Source organism: Manis javanica, chromosome 3 (assembly GCF_040802235.1).
Source record: "Manis javanica isolate MJ-LG chromosome 3, MJ_LKY, whole genome shotgun sequence".
In the NCBI taxonomy this organism is placed as follows: Eukaryota; Metazoa; Chordata; class Mammalia; order Pholidota; family Manidae; genus Manis; species Manis javanica.
Window position 1 is genome coordinate 194,908,597 of NC_133158.1, and position 20,151 is coordinate 194,928,747.

The following is a 20,151-nucleotide window of genomic DNA, read 5'->3' on the forward strand; positions in this document are numbered from 1 at the left end:
AGACCCAGATTCCAGGCAGGACAGTCTGACTCAGCCGCCAAAGTTCTAAACCACTTGGCTCGCCTGCCTCTCGTATGTTTTAAGAAGTCTCAGCTCTCCCTTGGCTGTGGCCTGCAGCCCCAACGAGCTCCTTAGCCATCCCTTTTCCAAAGTTTCCATTTGCCTCTTTGATCTGCAGGAGGGCAGTGCAGAGGAAAGCCAAGCAAAGAGGAGTAAATACTCTGGGGAATAACAGAGGGCAACCCTGATGCCCCCCTTCATGGAAAACATTCAGAAATCTGGAGAAAGCAGATAGCTTGGTGGGCAGAGAAAATGCAGGAATGGCTCAGCAGTGATGACCAGACCCTTTTGGGCCCTGCCACAAACATGCACATGATTGCATGAGAAGCTGGAACAACTGCAAGGCCCTCCCCACCGGGCCCAGGACATTTGAAGACAAAGGTCTAGTGCATTTGCCTTTGAGGGCTGTACTTTTTTTCTTTCTCTTTTTTTTGCCCGAGTAAGTATGTTCCTCTTATTCTTCAGGTGATTAATGAGAGACAGATAAAACGCCTTGTGCATATAGTTTCCTCCTGCAGGAGGTGAGCGAATGGGAGAGATTCACTGTCATGTGGAGTCACTGCCTGGATTTGAAACAAACACACCTACAAAGATACACAGGTTGTAGACCCAGTAAATAATCAGCCGACTGGCACTTCTCAAACCAATTTCTGCCACGGATGCGTTCTCCTGATTTCTTCTCCTCTTCATTTTTCACTGCTTTGGAGCTGTCCTGAGCAGCAGCCTGCCCATTGTCTCCATTAAAATGCAAAGCTCTCCTCCCTCTGCTACCTTCAGAGTCCCGGGAGCCAGGCTCCGTACAGAGGGAAGAAATGAGGGCAGGGCTAAAGAGGAACATACAAAAAATAAATGAGCCATTCATAAAAATGAATATTATCACCAAAAGGAGCCGTCTGCCAACATCTCCATGTATATATTAACTCAGCTGCTGAGCTCTGTAACAACACAGAATTAAGCCAATACATCATCTTTTTAGTGGTTGCTCAGTTGATCTACTATTAACTTTAAACAACCAATTGTGAAATGAGCGCTTCGCTTTGCCATAATGATGATGAGGCTTCGCCTGGTACTATTTTTTATAATGTAAGCTTGAATATTGGTAAAAATAAATTCAGCTGTGCATAGTACACTCTCAAGAGCTCTCCAAAGCGAGCAGATATTCAGGCTGGGCGGTGGGTGGGGGTGGGGAACTGCTGAGCTCAACCGGTTTCATGAAATCATTTGCACAGATTCTGAACACTGACTATTTTTCTTTCACTTAGCATATCTTTCCCTGAAAATCTAAAATGCCAAGATGTTGGGCTTTTTGCTGTCTGCATGAGCAATTACAGATGGCTTCTTCACTGAAAGACATACACACTGGATGCCTGCCTTTTCCTCTGAAGCCTGCAAGTCTATCTAGGTGACAGTGTGAACGAAGCCCACGGAGAGCCTGCATGTTGACAGCACTTGTTTCAGGGACATTCTGAGCACCTGTTTCTCATTTCTAGCTTGGTGTGTTGCTGGGGCACAGGAGTCTTTTTTGTTCTTCCCCCAAAAGACAATACCAACTGGTATTGTTCTCTGGCCCCTTGTATAAGTTGTGACTCTGAAGAAAAGTGACTGATTTCTACACGTGGCTTGTGGAATCGGTGTCATTGCTCAGCAGCCATACCTCATAAATCTCTCCAGGCTACAAGCTTCTGTCGGTCCCCAGCGGTTCCGAGAACAATCCGCAGCAAACACTGACAGGAAGGGCCATTATGGTGGCTGATGTTCTCACCATCTGGAATGGTTACAGTTGTCAGGATCTGCGATGACTCACTGTGCTGGGGAATCATTTCTCTAATGGCAGCACTAATCAGGAGGGATGAAGCCGTTGCTAAGTGCTGCTGCATGAAGAAAACACTCTGCCAGATGAAAAGCAAGGGCTGTTGATTTGTTTTTGCCTGTTTGAAAATCGAGTGGCTTGGAATGTCACCCTTGGTTCCATCTAATATCAGGCCATTGTTCATGTTAAGAGCCGGCATCTCAGACCAGCCTTGAGAAGTGCTGGCTGTTTCCACGGAGAGAGGACCTGTGCCTTCCTCTCTGTGGCCAGCTGTGCCCTGAGGAGGCTGGGCAGTTCTCTGATCCCGGCTTAGCAGTTTGGTGTGGAGAAGGCGGCACAAACAGATATGGATATGGTTTTATAAGCAGCCTCCTCCCTCTGGCATTAGCTCTGGAGCTATCCCATGCAAACCCTAACCCCACCACAGGCTCCCCACTACTGTCACAGCTGACCCCCGTGGAAGTTCCCGTCAGCAGCTGGCTCCTCCGAGGGGGTCACCAGTTCATCCTGAACCTTAACTGTTGCCTCCAGAGGGAACCAACTCAGACAAACCCTTGATTTTGGACTCCCAGCCTTCAGAACTGTGAGAGAATAAATTTCTTTTGTTTTCTGCCTCTCAATCTGTGGCAGTTTGTTACAGCAGCCCTAGGAAATTTACTTAGTGGGAGACCAGAAGACTTCATGTGTCATAGGAAGACTCCAGACAAGAGCCAGTTTCCTTATGACTAAAGGTTTTTATCAGCTCTTTCGTGAGTCGCCACACTTAATATCCATGGTTTCTGTGCTGACAGTCACTATATTGTAAAACATAGGTTTTCATTTCATGGAATGATCAATTTATTTGAATCCACTGCTTTTGTTACCATCAAGGAGGCCTGAGTCCAAGCTGAAAGCTCAGTTACCTTTACCCCTCTGGGCAGAAACAAGGATGCCGTGATGGTTCCTGTGGAGGTGACAGATCAGGGTGTCCTTTTTAAGCATTTTACATTCATTGAAACAGTGGCCATGGTGTCTTTGTCTCTGATCTTTCCATCCTTCCTTTTCTCCTTGCCCTTGCTTGTACAGCTGCTCACCCTCTCACCAGTGGTCCAGGCATCGTGTTTTAAGAAAATCCAACAGCATCCTTAATCTTAAAATAAAAGCTAACGCTTGTATAGCATTTACATGTTACCCAATGAACTTGCTTAATCCTCATGAGCAATCTGTTACTTTCTCCCTTTCTTTGTTTTTGATTTTTTTATTGAATATAGTTGATATACAACTCTTTTTTGATTTTTTTAAATTGAAGTGTAGTTAATATACAGTTGGCTTCAAGTATACAGCATAGTGATTTGACAGTCATCTACATTATTAAATGCTCACCCAAACTAGTATAGTTACTATTTGTCAACACAGAAACATTTTACAGAACTATTGACTATATTTGCTATATTGTACTTTCATCCATGTGACTATTTTACACTGTGATTGAGATCTGGTGTCTCTTTATCCCCTTCCCCTATTTCACCCACCCACCTGTCATCTGCTTCCCATTGTTCACATCCCTTTGCGACTGTTCCACTCAAGACTATTGCATTCCCCACCATGTCACAACTGCTGGACAAAGACTCAGAACCTTCCCTTCAATTCCTCACAGCACTACCAGGCTGAGCTGAGGTGTTCCAGCAAGCCTAAAGGAAAATGCAGGGAGGAGCAACATGGGACATCCACTGGCCTCACCACCTTGCCCCCAGGCCATCTCTACCGGGCAGGCCATCTTATTCCCTTCCCCAGAGGAATGGGGTTGGAAAATTATGTCTAAAGCCTGGCCCAAGGGCAGGCTGAGGCCCTGAGGAGGGTTGCCCTTCCTGGCTGCCTGCCCCGCTTTCCCCCTTCAGCCTCCTGCTGAGGGCCAGCTTCCTTCCCCGGGGAATGACCACACACACACACACACACACACACACACACACACACTCACACGCACCCCACCGTGGAAGTTCTTCCCTCCATCCCCATGGGTGATCTCAACAGGACCCCATACCCTAACACAACATAGTAAACCTGGTATCACAGCCTGAGACCTCCAGGTCCAGGAGCCAAAGAAGGTAACACCCCTTCTGTCCTATCTCTGCAGTCAGGGGCCAGTTCAACATTGACTGCACTTGTCTTGTCCTGTGATTTGTCAACACGACTTGATGCATTTTTATCTCTAGTAGCTCACTGCTGCTATCAAGAAGCCATTCCACCAAAGAAGGGAATAAGAAAAAAGGAACTGCATTTGCTGAGGAGTATAAGGCACATTTGTTTCTTGTGTTATGTACTCATCGTGAGGTGGAGGTGTGGTGGCCCCAGTGGGTTCATGGTGTTACCCAGCGGGCCCACACTTGGACAGGGAGCCTGACAGTAACACTGCAATACAAGGTAACACCTGGCTTCCGGGAAGCTCTGCTGAGCCCACATGCTTCATTTCATCTGGTGCCTACTGCCAATAACGTTAGGGATTTGCAGGCCCTGGCTTCTGATTTCTGCCTGTGCCAATGGCTCCCACAGTTAACCTAAGGCTAGGGTGTGGTGTGTGAGAACATTATTTTAAAGTTAGTGACTATTTCAGTGCTGGTCAAAGGCAGCACACACTGCAGAAGTGAAAGTGTCATTTTTGCTTTTGGGACAATCTGCAAGCATGCTTTCTTAAACCACTGCCTGATGAGTGGTGGTGGTGGTTGTTTTTTCCCTCTAGTAGAACCCAATTTTTGATTTTGAAGTAAACAAGTTGTATGCTATGTGCTGAAAATGAAATTACCTATTTTTTAAAACTGTTTCTGGTTCAAACCAGCAACTTGCTGTAATGATTATGATAGTGTTTTAGGGCCAAGTTCTTCAAAAGACAAATAAGATAGTCCCAAATGTTGTTATGTTGAAATATTAAACATTAAAAGCTCAATTTAATTCAGTTCAGAGTCTGGGCTATTATGAAAGTAATTGAGTCAAGTCTAGGGCAGCCTCCCGGAGAATCTAGAAAGATGCCTAGAAAATGAAGATTATTGATTTTTTTTTGAGTTAGGGAGCAGGAAGGAAACAGTGCTTCAACTTCTTATCTGAAAGATGAGGGGGACAAAGAGATTTGTGGTTAACTTTGGACAAATGTATCAGCCCCAAGAAGGGACACTTTTTAACTTGGTAAAGTGTTCACATGTGGCCTCTGAGCTGCCCATGCTGTATGCAGAACCACAGCTTATTTCTAGTGGTTAACCTGACCTGAATGCATGTCACAGTGAACCAGACAAGGGCCTCTTCGTCATTTTTAACACTTCCTTTGCACTTAGCTGCCATCCAGCTCACTTCGGGCTGAAGATATTTCACATTTTTTGTCATGTTTTTTAAACCTCAGGCTGACTGGTTGCATTAGCCACAGCGGCCACACTCCCACTCCCTCTTGCCAGTGATGGGAAGGTCTAGCATTTACTCACAGCATCCATTCTTGTTTGCTTACTTTCTCTCTTTGTTTCTGTTTTGTTTTATTGCTAATTAAATTGCTCTCTCCCTTCTGACTGGCTTTGTTTTGGCCTATCTACTAAGCTAAGAACCAGCAGGGCTGAATTTCAAGCTTACTTACTTATTTACTTATTTATTTTTGTGCTACTCAGGAATTTTATTTTCTTATTTTTTATTTTTTGAGTTTAAAGTTTAATCCTGCTATGATAAAGTGGTTTGAACACAGAGTTGTCATTTAAATGTCTCTGTATTCATTTCCTCATTTGTAATATGGAATTTATGAACCAAAGAATTTTTAATCTGATTAGCCCTTAGATGCTTTTTAGCATAGCAAAATACTTTCTCTCTCCCCTTTTTTTTTGCAGGTAAAGAAATTGAAGATCAGGGAAGTTATATGAATTGCCTGAAACTGCCACCTCACAGGATTGAGAATAAAAATGAGGTAATTAGCAAAGGGCATTATAATAACTTACTTAATACTCTAAATTCATTGTTGTCTTCAGCAAACTATTAAGGTAGATGCAGCCTCTTATATCATTTTGCCTTTCAGCCTCTGAGCACCATTTAAATTTGTAGCCATTGTTTGCCAGAGAGACTGGTAGGTAATACAACCATAGCATGTCTAGTGTGGCTTTTGACATTTCACTTAAGGATAGCTGTGTTCATATATGTTAGGAATTATACTACAAGAAGTATGGGTAATTAAACACCTTTGAGAAGTATGAAGTTTGTATGCTGCTAGCTTCTCAAACTCAGTCTTTTACTAGTACTACTGAATCTTGAACATAAGGTTAACATGCAATGAGACAGTGTCTGCAGGAAAATGGACAAGATGTTGGCAGTTTAGAAGATAATCTCCAGCTATGAAAACCATGCTCTTCTCTTCCTTGCTAAAAGCTCCACCATTTGGAAGGCAACTCAATATGAAACAAAGTTAACTTGGAAAGAGCATGTGAATGACATGTGATTAATTTTCAGTATCTTCATTTCAGAATACTTTGGCTAGTTTAGTTTAAAATGTTGGCTTAAATTCTTAAAGCAGACCAAGAGCCACACTTTAGTTCAGGGCTATAAACAAACGTCCCAGGGCCAGGGGCTCATGGTAGACCTTAGACTAATAGCATTAGAGTCCCTGGAAACTTTTTTAAAATGAACATCTTTCAGGTCCTAGCACTAGATGTTGAATCAGTTGAAGTGGAATGGGGCCTGAGCATACAGATTATTTTAAATTTCCAGGTATCTGTCAGTATCTACTGGTGGGATGCATTGGCCATATGCCTAAGCACTCTTTGAGAGATACTCAGTTATTTCAGGCCTAAAGTGGAGAGGGTTTATAGCAAAATTTTGGTGAAAGTCAGAAACCTGGAAGGGAGTAGATGGCACACTCAAGCTGGGTAATTTGAAGAAAGATGACTAAAGAGAAGAATTCAAAGGCATGGGTAGATGTAGGAAACCCACAGGGGATGGTGCAGTACTGCAGGAGTAGCAACAGTAGGGAGCTACTACCACACTAAGTCTAAAGGGCTAAGGAGAGGGGATGATTATTAGAACAAACAGAGGGTAGCCACATGGAAAGGGCCACCTGACAAGATTTATGGCCTTGTAAAAGGATGTAGCCATTGTATGCCAATGTTCACAGAAGCATTATTCACAATAACCGAAAAATGGTAACAACCCAAATATGTATCAACAGATGAATGGATAAACAAAATGCAGGATATATGTACAATAGTATATTAGTCAGCATTAAAAAGGAAGGAAATTCAGACATGTTACAGCATGGATGAACTTGCAGACATTATGCTAAGTAAAACAAGCCAGACACAGAAAGACAAATTTGGTATGATTCCCCTCATATGAGGCCCCTGGAATAGGCAAATTCATAGAAGCAGAAAGCGGAATAAAGATTACCAAGGGTAGGGGAGGAAGTAATGAAGAGTTATTCTTTATGGGTATAGATATATAGAATTTCTATTGGGATGATAAAAAGTTCTTGAAATGGACTAGTAGTGATGGTTGCACAATACTGTAAATGCACTTAACACCACTGAATTGCACACTTTAAAGTGATTAAAATGGTAAATGTTATGTATATTTCACCATAATGAAGAAAAATGCAGATAAGAACAAAAAACCAGATGCAGCCAACCCACAGCAATTCTTCAGGGAGCAGGTCCAACTGCTTTGTTCTTCCACCCTCCAATCTTTGTTTTGGCCAGAGTCTGTCATTGGTTGAACCCAACTGGAATGCCCAGAGCAAGGCAGCACATTGATGTAGTTCATGAAGACCAGCCATGCAGGGCACAGAACAGTGTGGGAGAAGAGAAGATCTGAAAGGACATAAGGAAGCTGAACAGCATCATTCAATCATCTGTTCTCTGGAGGAAGCCTCAAACCTACCACAACAACATCACATCAGTGCTGGAATGAGAAAAGCTGGTGGAAGGTATTTTTTTCCTTATGCAGAAACAGCCTTACACAACCAGTAAACACAGCAGTGTGTTTTCCAGTTAACCTAGGAAATCTTTGTTTAAATGCCATGATGTTCGGTTACATCTTTTGATCTAGAAATCCTACTTATAGGAATCTACCTTAAGGAGATAATCAGAAATGGAGACTAAAAATTATTTACAAGGAGATTCACTGAAACATGACTATAATCACAGAAAAGAAGCAAGCAAACATCTCACCTATAATGCTAAGTGAGAAGGTAGGCTGCAAACTGCTTATATGCCATTTGTGTAAGAGGCTGAAAAGTACACTAAAACATTAGAGTGGTGATCTTTGAATGACTAAAGTAAGAATGATTTTTTTTTATTTTCAAGCCTTCTTATTTTTCAACATTTCTGTGTTAAACATGATTTACTTTGATAATTAAGAAAAAACAACACGTTATTTTTTTAAAACCTCATGTCTGCTTTACAGATAAATATTCCCACTGTTAAGACCTACAGAATTTTCCCTGCCATCCTGCATAAAAGGCATTGATTACCTGCTGGCTGCCTATGAATTTGAAGGAAAGCAGTCAGGGCTGGGCAGCCACCTCCTCCTAAATAGACAGCGTGTGTGGCTGAGGGTGCAGCTTCCTTTGATGAAATATTGCTAAACGATGAAATTCTATCTCCTGTAAGAAATTATTTCTGCTGGCTGTGCAAACGTCAGGCTGGAGCCTGCCCTTAGAGAGGCGGCTGCATTACTATGTATTTATAAAATCAGCAGAGCCTATCTATGCATGAATGGTCACAGTGGTTGATTTTACAAGCTACTCACGATGGGCATCGGCACAGAGAAAACTAAGGCTCAAAGTAGGTTTAACCTATTGTGATTCCTTCTTAGTTCATATTTTGCCATTTTGGAAGGGTGTTGTTTTACCCAAGAGAAAATGCTTTGTGTAAAATGATTTCATAGACCTATGAAGCTACAATATCTTAACCTAAACTTGGCCCAGTCTAGCCTACCTTTTATACTTTATTTTACCACTTCTCCCCCTTGCACACTCATACTCTGGAACAGCGACCTACTCCTTAGTCATGCCAGGTGTGTGCAGGATGGATGTTACCAGAAGGAACTCAGTGCTGCTTGGGAGTGATGGCTTTGGAAGGCCCACTCCATGCATGTTTGGGGCAGTTTCCCCCAAGACTTCAGGGTCCTCCCCAGGGACGGGACACCTACACAGGTCAGTGGCTCTGTTGGGTCTGCTCAGGGCTGGGCCTCTACACTTAAGGCTGCCTATTAGTGACAAGGCCAAGCCAGTGTTTGGTGGCACCTGTCTGTTGCTAGCTTGACACCAAGTCATTGCACAGAATTAGTAGACAGTAGGAGTTTTTAACCCACAAAGACCGTGCCTTCTTCACACTGAAACTTGGTGAAGTTGCCAAATCTTTCATCCTGCCTGCCTTCCCTCCTATATCATTTGCTGTCAACTCTACCTTTCAAATCATCTTCTGCAGTTGTGATATTTTAACTGGGGAAATGAATTTTGATGTCAGTGAAATCAATAAAACATTACAAAAAGGTACAAGAGCTCTTTAAATCTGTTAATTAGAGTATGAAAATGAACCATTGAGAGAAATCATTCTTAGCCAACTAGGGTAGACACAGCAAAAAACTTGCGAAGCTTTTTCTACATGCTGCTTGGGTCACATCCCAAAATATTCTGACCTAACAGGCCTTGGGTGAAGAATGCACATCTGTATATTGAAAATACTCCATTTAAGAGTAATTGTATTAGAAAAATTACCAGAAGAAAGGAGGCAATTTTAACAGCACTTATTCTTACTTGAGTATCTTTTGAAGGACGGTATACTTTTTTCTTTTATTCTTGATTGCATCCAGGCAAGAAGATGTTTGTTTACCCGCTTCTTATTCTTGCCCCAGACTACTGATATAAGATCTGGATGAGATCCAGAAATATTGAATACCAAGTAAGACTGATTTTAAAGGTATGAAAACCACAGCCACCTTAACATAAAGCAGAAGGATTATCCTCCTATATTAATAGCATCTTTCATAACTGAGCAGCTCAGCTACCCCACAATTTTCCAAGTTATGGCTGAAAGCTCCCTGATCTCACGCCAGAGCAAGAGGGAATTCATACTTCTTCATGACTCTCATGGCATTATTTCTTGAAAGAAATTAAGTATGAGCATAAATAAATTGACCAAATGTACCAAAGATGAAGGCGGACATTTCTAAAGATGCCCAGGGATGCAGAACACAATACTGTGTTTGCATTTGACTCTAGGTATGATGCATCTATTCACACAGAGGAAGACAGATTTTTTAAAAAATTACTACTGGGCAAAAAGTGAACTCTTTCTTTTTTTTTCTCTTCTTTTCCACATAAATGTATCACACTGTTGAAATGAACAAAACATGTCAGGGAAAACCAGAGAGAGAGGTAAGGCTGCCTAGAATTTCTATGCATGTGACCGGAGTTCTGAAAAAGTTGTTAAACTACCATGCCAGGTAGTAAACATTCAGTTAACACAAAGGAAAGTGTTGCAATCAAAGAATCATTTCTTTATTAACTTAAAAATACAGAGTGGTAATTGTATGTTACTATTACTTCATGGCCAATTATTCCATCTGTCTGGTTTGAGCCCTCAGAAAAGGTCTTGATAGCGTCTGCTGTGAAGGAAAGGACACAGATTCATTTTCAAGCAGCAGCGCTTTACCCAAACAATGACTCTTTGTGGGCAATCTGCAAATACAAAGTGATCCATACAGAAGAAGTTGGGGACTTACATTCCCAGAAAAAGAGATATTGCCAACCTGAATGAACCTTTTAAAATTTCTCAGGTGGTTTAGGATTTCTGTCTCCTATCTTACTAAGGATAGGCTAGAAGGACAGACTTCCAAACAATATCTGGGATGAAATGATAGTAATAGCTGGACAAGAAATTCCCTTGAAGATGAAACTAATTGAGATTAATTCATGAACAGAACTACCCTGCAGCTCCCGATTCTGAGGACTTCCTGCTAAGCATGCCACTGTTATCTGGGAGTTTTTGTTTAAAGCTCTTCAGCATCTGCCCTAGATCTTTCCAGAGAAAAGATCGCTAAGGCAGGAGCAGAATGATCACATCATTCACACTTGAACTCAATGCGATGAGCACATTTGTTTGTCTTCATGAAGTGCAATGTAGCAGCGCTAACCAACATGTAGAGGCAGCGTGCTGGAGCAGGGCCAGGGAGCCAGGAACTGGCCCGGAGAGCTGGGCTTTGCTGCTGTCTGCCAGTGACAAACTGCAGCGTGGGGAAATGATTGCTTCTTTGAGATCTCAGGTGACTTGTCAGTAAGAAGAGATATTTTAGGTAGAAGTCTTTCAGAAGCCCCGGGGATCCCAGGATTCCCCAAGGGCACCTCAGGGTTCGGCCCCATCTCCTATGCCTTGAGCTGTGTGAATCTCGGACAAGTTTCTTGACTTCTCTATGCCTTAGTTTCCTCATCTGTAACATGAGTGCTATAAGAGTACTTGCCTCATAGGATTCTTGTGAGGAAAAGATGCGACAACGTATACAAAGCCCTCAGAACAGTGCCTGGCACATAAACAAGTGTTTCTTATTATTATTGGCCACAGCTAGCAGCAAGCTCCTGGGCCAGCATCATTAATTAAGCCACAAAGGCCATACAGAAGAGCTCACTCATTCCATGTAAAGGTGCCTGCGAGCATAATTGGATTTGCTGAAAGTGCCCTTTTAAATGGTACTGTTGCTTTCTGATTCACATTTGGGAAGAAAAGCAGAACAGAAGGTGATAAATTCCTTTATGGGAGAGCTTGGCAGGAAAGGCAGATGCGACTGTAAAGTTAATTGGTGAATGGGAGGTGGAACTCCTGGGCAAAGACAGGCTGACGGTATGAACACGTTCTCCCTCTCCTGCTCTGGTTTATGGTGATTAATTCATTAGGGATTCTGCAAGGCCATTCGTGGGTGGCTGCTGGTCCTGTCTTTGCCCAGACAGGGATGATGTCAGCATATAGTTTATGGAGTTCTGCAACCCTCCTGAGGATTCAAGCTTATAGAGCATCTCCAGGCTGCTGGCCAGCACTCTGAAAACTGAATCCTACTTGAATATTGTGTATCCCAACCTGCTTCTCTCTGTTATGATTTTGGTGGTGGATGCTGTGCAAGCACTGGGGAATGACTTCCTTACACGCTGGCTTGAATCTAAGAATTCAGCCCCATTTCTCAACCTTTTCTTTAATTCATAAAGGACGTTGAGTGAGATATCACACCAGGGACATACCAGGTTTAAGATGGTTGAAATGGTAAAATACACCTTTTTTATGTACCACTAAGAAAGAAAGAAATACCTGGTAATTAAACTCTACCGCAAGCTTCTTTAAAAAATCAGTTTGAAAATTCTCCTTCATACTTGGACACAGATTTTTAAAAATCACATATCTTGTGCATGCATTAAAAAGAAAATATCAGGTTAGGGTATCCCTAAAATGTTTATGCATGCAGTCTGAGCCTTCTGAATCACTTTTTAACCCTCAGTCAGTAGTATCTGTTTCTTCACATAATAGCATCCTTTATGCCGTCAGGAGCTATGGGTATGTAGGATGTCAAGGTCAAGTCATAATGTAAATTTCTGAAGACATTGTAAATGGCCTGGGGACTCAGCTCAGGTGGTGCCCTTCATGCACATGTGTAAATCGAAAGCCCCCATGGACCACTACAGCAGGTAGAAGAACGACAGTACCTTCAGGGCTGCCACCAGGCCAGCAGCAAGTGTAAGATGCATCCTATCTGAGGCAACAATGTGGAAAAAACCGTGCCCCTTAGTATCTATGAAATTGATCATAAGAGTCTACATTTGTTTCTTTAAGAGAATGGGTTTAATTCTCAGGAAACTTTTCAAAGATTATTGGAGAACTGCATCTCATCGTATCCATGGGAAGATACTCAGGGATTTTTTGGCTTTTCCTTAGAACCTGACAATCCCTCCAGTCAGGCATGCAGGAGCACCAGACAGTGCCAGTGAGGAGAGCCAGCTTTGGGCGAGGACAGCTGCTCCTGTGGGGTTTTACATTCGCCCAAAGTGTCCTCCCCTAAAATAAGAGTCATTTATTTGTGTGATGGCATTGTTATTTGCTGTTAAAATACAAATACCCTTAAAAGGTCACTCAGTGTTCCTTATTCCTAATGAATGATTTCTCTTTTAGAGTGTATTTTGCCAGAGGTTTATTTAAAGGAGCCAGGCTTTCAAAAAGAACAATCTCTGAAAGTTTCAATAGTATAAAGCTTAAATCACAAAAAGCCATGTATGGCATGATTCTATTCACATAAAATGCCCAGACTAGGTAGATGTATAGAGATAGAAAGTAGATTAGTAGCTGCCAGGGGCTGAAGGGAGGGGGAGTGGCAGTGACTGGTACGGGGATGAGGTTGCTTTTTGGAGAGACGAAACTGTTCTAAGATTAGACTGTTGTGATCATTGCACAACCCTGTGAATATACGAAAAATATTGACGTGTATGCTTTAAATGAGCAAATTGGGTAGCATGTGTATTATATCTCAACAAAGGAGTTTTTAGAAAACTAAGAATGTGTGGTGTATGTATTGAGAAACCTAAACAGAAGTTCTTTCATGCTTACCCCAGTGATATTTATTTACTAAAAACTTACAATTACTTTGTTCAAAGAATTCAACAGACTCAACAAAGCAAGATGCTAGGGGCTATGGCAAAAGAGTTGATCCCTCCTTTGAGGAACACACAATCCTGGAGAGCAGGAAAGAGAGGCATGTATGTGAATAACTGGAGGACAGAGGAAATGTTCTGAGAGGCTGTGAGGATGTTTCCCAGTGAACTCAGGATATGATGTGGCCTTGGAGGCACTGGATTTTGGTAGGTAGGCATTGGGGCAAGGGAGAAGGGATATAAGTGGAATAAATATCTTGAATCACTTGCAAGCTGAGAGAAGCTTTCTTGGAAAGCGTGCCCAGTCCAGGTGAGTTTATGGGGCCACGCCACTGAGGGCAGAGTTTAGGAACTGATGAGCCACAGAGAGTGAGGGCAGGTGGAGTCCAGCCAGACAAGGCTCTGGATCTGACGTGGGGAGTGTTAGCAGGACTAGGCCATGAAGCGATGCGGAAGGACCAGGAGACTTGGACAGGGCCTCTCAGCTTGTTGCTCTCATCCAGTTTTCCTAGTTCTCAGCTCAGGTATCGCTCCTCAAGAATGGATGTCACAAAGCGTTCTGTGCCATCCCAGCCACAGCCGCCAGTGGTCTTGGGAGACAGCGGCCTGGTGGACAAAACAGTCTTTGGAAGGATGAAAGGTAAAAGTCAGAGAGATGATAAAGTAAGAACCTACATTTAGTCCTTTTCCTTATTTCTTCAACCTCTCACTATAGGATCAGAATCACTCATAGTCCATAGTGTAGAATAAAGTCACCTTTGCAGGAATGAACTCCTCACTCCTGCTCTCCAAGGGATGCTGCTGACCAGGTCTGCCCACTCAGGAAACGCAAGTGCCATCTGCAGTTGGATTCATGGACAACAGCTTTCTTTCTGTAATGAAGCTCCTAGATTATTAAAAAGATTTAGGTCTTCATAAATAAGTTGAGATTGATTGAATCCATAGCCTGGCAACTAACAATAGAGAGTTAACCAAATAGTTAACCCAATCAAAATGTACTACACATGGTAAAACATGCAGAACATGTTAACTTTTCTACCCTCCTCACAGAGCATTTTAATGGGATCCTTAGCCAGACCTGAGGGTCACTGTGTCTGTGCTGGTCTATCAGGATCTTCTCTTTTTCTTTCCCTGGATATTTTCAGTAAGTCATCCCCTGCTATTCCTCATGCTGTTTCTCATCCATGCTTGTTGTCATCAAAATGGTTATTTTCTTCCACAAAGGCTTTGCATTAATTTTCTTTCTCAATCTGCAGTTACCCAAAATGCTCTCCTTAAGAACAGAATTTTCATCAACTGTGTTTCTGCTGTTACGGGCCAGTTAATATACGCATGCAGAGCAGAAGGCAAGGGTTTCCTCAGCACACGCACTGTGACCACCTGTTGTCCAGGAAATTCTTCCTCCGCCTCCTCTCTCTCAGTGGCTTCTTTGCTCTGTGTTGGACTGTCCCTGTAAGCTCTCAGACGAGTAGAGAGGGTGTTTATAACTTCCAGTTTTAGTACCACCTTTAAAAAAAATCCATCCCACTGGGAAGTCATTGGCTGATATAAACAACCTGGTTTTGTTGTTCAGCCTTCTCTGTGCATGCTCTGCTCAGCTTTTGTTCTTAGTACAGGCATCTTGGCTCCCTGGGGTGGTAGCCTTACATGCACATGTCCATGCAGGCACAAAAGCCACTTCTGCTGAGGGGATTATTCCATTTAAAGGAAAAACTGACAGGCCCTGGGAAGGCCCACTTGACATCTCAGTCCAGCTCTCCTTAGCTCTGATTTTGCATCTGAACTACTTTACTTGATCAATAGATACATGCTAATGCTAAGCATAGACACCTAATTAATTCAAGCTAGTCCATCTCTACCATCATGGTGGGTAATCAAAACTTTGTACACTTATTAAAAAGCATAAAATTAAGTTGCTTTCTATATTCAATAGGGCTATTTTTCTATCTATAATGTCACTCACTGAAGACTCTTTCCTTCAAAATATGTGAGACTAGCTAATGCAAACTATGTTTTAAACTTCTTACCAAATTAAGAAAATGAAAGGAATTCAAACTAGATGTGTTTTAAAAAATGCACACTCTCCATAAACCAGAGAAGGATCCCAGACTCTGAGAGAATCCTGGATGTTTGAACAAAAATTTATCTGACCTAGTTTCATAAAACCCTCTTGTCACTCATTTTGTCAGATCAAATGAATTCTTTATTGTAAGAACAGTCTTGGCTAACACCATTATTGACATGATCTCTTTCTATTAACAACAGTAAAGTTCTGAATTCTTAAAGATGGTCATGTTCTGTGACTCTTCTGTAATTATTCCCACCAGCATCTTCAATCTTTAGTTAAACATTCCCCCAAAATATACAAATTAACACCTCTCTTGTGGAGAGCAGTTGTTACTTAAAGTTATTTTATTGGTTTATAGTCTCAAATGATTATAAATCTAGTGACTTCCAAGTAAAGGAAAGGTTTTTAAATTCTTCAAAGTTTAAATAGTTGTCTCCTAAGTTTCAAGCCAGTTATCTTGTGTTCACATTTTGTAAATTATTTATTCAGCAAATTTTAATATACTGTTAACTAGTGAAAAGATAAGTGGCAGAAGCAGTTGATGGTCAGTAAACAGATGAAGAAAATATGCACAATTAAATATGTGACAAATGCTATAAATGAAAGGATGCAGTGGGATATTAACGGTGTGTGTGCATGTGCATGTGTTCATGTGTGTGTGTATGTGTACCTGTGTGCAGTTAGGTAGAGGGAAACCCCTCAAAGGAAGACACATTGAAGCTGAAGCCTGAAGGAGGAACAGAAGGTAGGCAAGCAGAGGGAAGGGGAGGAGGGTCCCAGTCAGAAAAAATAGTAATTAAGAGTCTTGAAGCAGAAAAAACATTGGTACACTCAGAGAAAGGATTTCAGTGTGGATGAGATGAAAGAGCAGATGGACAAGGTGGCAAAAGGGGAAGCCGGATCATGAACGAAACGAACCAAGTTAAGATTTTATTGGGAGTATAATCCACGTACAGTTGTCAAACAGTTGTGTGTCACAGTACAATTTGCATTTAAAAAAAATCACTCTGGCTGTCTTTTGCAGGAAGCAAGAATGGGAAGAGAAGTCAGGCCATGACTGCAGTGATCCAGGAAACAGTGGAGTATGGCTCGCAGCTGGAGAGGAAATGCTGAAGATGAGAAATATTGAGGAAGTAGAAATGGCAGGATTCACTGAAAGTGAGAGAAAAGAGGGAGGAGGGAGGAATGAAGTATGATAGAGTCTTTTAGATTTAGCAACGGGAGAGAGGATGGTACTACTCAGTGAGATGGAGGAAACCTGGAGAGGGAATTCTCAGGTGGGCATCGGGTTGGATCAAGAGCTTTATTTTGGAGATACTGAGTTTGAGGTACCTGTTAGAAAAGTTATGAAATTTTAACGATGGTCATATTCTGACACTCTTCAATGAGTATTTCCACCAGTCTCTTCAATCTTCACTTGGGGTAAATGGCAAGGAGACAGTTTGACAAGTAAGGTGAATATATGAACTAAATGGAGGGCTTGGGGGAATATTTAAAACCATGGGAATAGATGAACTGCCCTAGAGAGGATATTGTAAGAGAAGAAATTGTGGCTCCAGACTAAACCCTGGACAACTCTAACTTTTAAAGGCTGTGCTACGGAGGAGAAATCAGCAAAGCCTGAGAATGAGTGGCTGAAGAAGTAGGTGTCCACCAGCAGAATGTGAAGTCAGGAAAGCAGACAGGTGAGTGTTAAAGAACGCGGAGATGGTCATTCATTTCAAGAGGAAAAATTTCAATCGAGTGATAGAAGCTGAAGCCAGATGGAAACTTGGGAGAACCCCAAGGTCATGGTGGTTTTAAAGGCTCTGTTTAGTCCAGCTGTGTATAAAGTTTAGTTTACAAACTAATATCCCTCTGACAGCATGGATCCAAAAGTCAAGCAAAATGTCAAATGTCCTGCAAAATCCCTCATTCCTGGGAGGAAAGAGGAATAAAAGAATTTATGCAGAACTGGTAACATAAAGGATTTGGCAGAGTAATAGAGTACATTTCAGTAAACAGATCAAAGAACAAGTTTTTGTTCAAGTGGGTGGATTTGTTTACTGTTAAGTATTTCTGCATAAAATGTATGTACACTGTGAGTACAACTATATTTGAACCATGCATGTGGGAGGTAACACAGAGAAGTGAAGTTCTGCTAGACTTATGATATTTACGTGGTTTTCAAAAATTATAATGTTTATATTAATGCTATACTCTTTTGAAAATAATGAGAAAAATTTATTTACACTGAAATCTTTCTCTGAGTGTACCAATGTTTTTTCTGCTTCAAAGAAAGAAAGAAAGAAAGAAACCTAGGTGTCTGTAGTTTCTGCTCAACAGGTATACATTTTTGTAGATGAGAATTCGCAGAGCAGATAAGTGTGAAATTACCCCAGGCCACATAGTGAGGTGGGGCCAATATTAGGGCTTCCTCATTAGTGTGTATAATTCTTTTTATATCGACTAATTTTAATCTTTTTCTATAGAACAAAATTCTGTATAATTCTGTTTTTATACAATTAGACAATAATCAATGCCCATAACTCTAGTATCTATTTCTCCTCTTACTCACTTTTTCTCTGTGACAAGGTCAGAGATGGCTGTCAAAGCAACCATTATTTATCTGCATAATTTCCCACTTCCAATTTCACACCTAAACATGATTCCTTAGGTTTGTTTCTCTACGTGGTGGACCACCATGGCTTCCCCGTCAGCTGTTCAAGCCCCAGCTGTACTGGCTGCAGGAGGAAATCAAAGGGGGCAGTTGCCTTAATGTTATCAGCTAATACTTTGTTACTTAATTATTGGCACCTTCCCACCATGAGCCAGCAGAAAAAACCTCAGTTCCTGAGGTCAAAGGACGGATTAAGCAATGGAAGAGAAGGGGCAGAAGGAATGTGGATCAGTCTCTGAACTCTCATCTCAGCCGGGTGCCTACTGAGATCAGTCTTAACATCAGTGTTTACTTAGTAAGCATTTATTAAGTGCTTTGGGCAGTTACTGTGTTTGTTGCTGGTCAGATTCTTAAATGCGCTTGCTATTTATGTTAATTATGAGAGACAAAACAGTATCACGGCATGTGTCCTTTTGAAATGCAAAGAACTCTGAGGAAAGTAATAAAAATGGCCACTGCTTTTGTAAAATCTGAAAAACTCAGACCATGCTCACCTGGGCCCCATTTAACACCTTTTGTACACTCTACCCACTCAATTAGAGGAAATTCACAAGATGAGAGGCATAGAGCTTTCAGAACAAAATATACCTCAACCACCCTTTCCATGCTCCAAGGTAGAAATTACTCATAGAACTATAGATGAACAAAATCTCATTCTTTTAACTTGAAAAACTGTTTACAATACTGTTTTTTTTCCCTATAGTCACATTGTAATTTCTTATTTCTCATTTTAAAATTTGTTTTACTAGAACCAGCTGCTTCTCCTCTCAGTCACTGTGACCTCCATTTATATTTGGAAGAATATAATCCAAGATCAGGCAGTAGTGATGTCATTTGAAAGGTTGGTTATTTATTTGCATTGAGGAAAGGCAAAATTTTTAAAAGGCACGTTCAAAATGTGTGTAAACATCTTTAAGGAGCCACTCCGTATGACATTACACATTCTATTTGGAATAACCTGATTTTAAAGCACCCCTTCCATGACAATTTTTAATGTTCTCTTTGCACAAAAGATTCTCTGAAGGATGGAGAGAAAAAACACTTGTTTTTTTTAAAAAGATAACAAGATGTTCTAAAAGGTTAGCATAAAGACAAAATGGCATAGGATCTAGAGACTTCGATTACTTTCTGAGCCCTGATTTCTTCTTCTATATAAAGGGGGCCATCTCTGAGAGTTATTGTAAGGTATGCAATAGATGGTAGCTATTTTTATTAGAAAACTGCATTTGGGATTGGTTGCAGATGTCTTTGTTTTGGGAGAATTGCATCCCAATTATGAAGATAATTCAAACCCAAAGGGTCATACATGTGTTTTTTCCTTTTTTTTTTTGATTCAGTGACAAATTTACATTCAGTATTCTAGTTTATAAAACAAGAGAGAAGGCTCAAAGCCTTTATGGAAAAAAGAAATCTCACTGAAGACTTCTTAAAGAACAATCATTGATTATCCCTCAGCAAATATTTACTGAAATATATACTAAGCACTGTGCTAGATGCTGGGGAGTGAGCTATACAGTTCTGATCTCACTGAACTTGGATCTGATGCAGGAGGCTGTGATTCGTCAAATAACCACAAATAGTTGATACAATCTATAGTAAAAGCTATGAAGGAAAACTCTGACTTTTTAAAAATCTTGGAGAATAAAATAGACGTTGGAAAATATACTTGGGAAATGTAATTTTGCTATTTTTCCATGTCAATCTCTTTCCTAATTGGTATTTACAATGTTAGTACTTGGGCTCACTTGCTTGTGTACGGTGTTATTTGTTAAGATAAACTGTACCACACATATCCTGAAATTTTCACAATTGGATTAAAACATGGAATCATTCAGCTGGCAAACTGATGAATGTCCCAAGTTGCAACTTCCTATCCCAGCCACGCACACGTTTTCAAGGGGCAAAAGTGCCTGGGCCGGAGGCCGGAGGTGGAG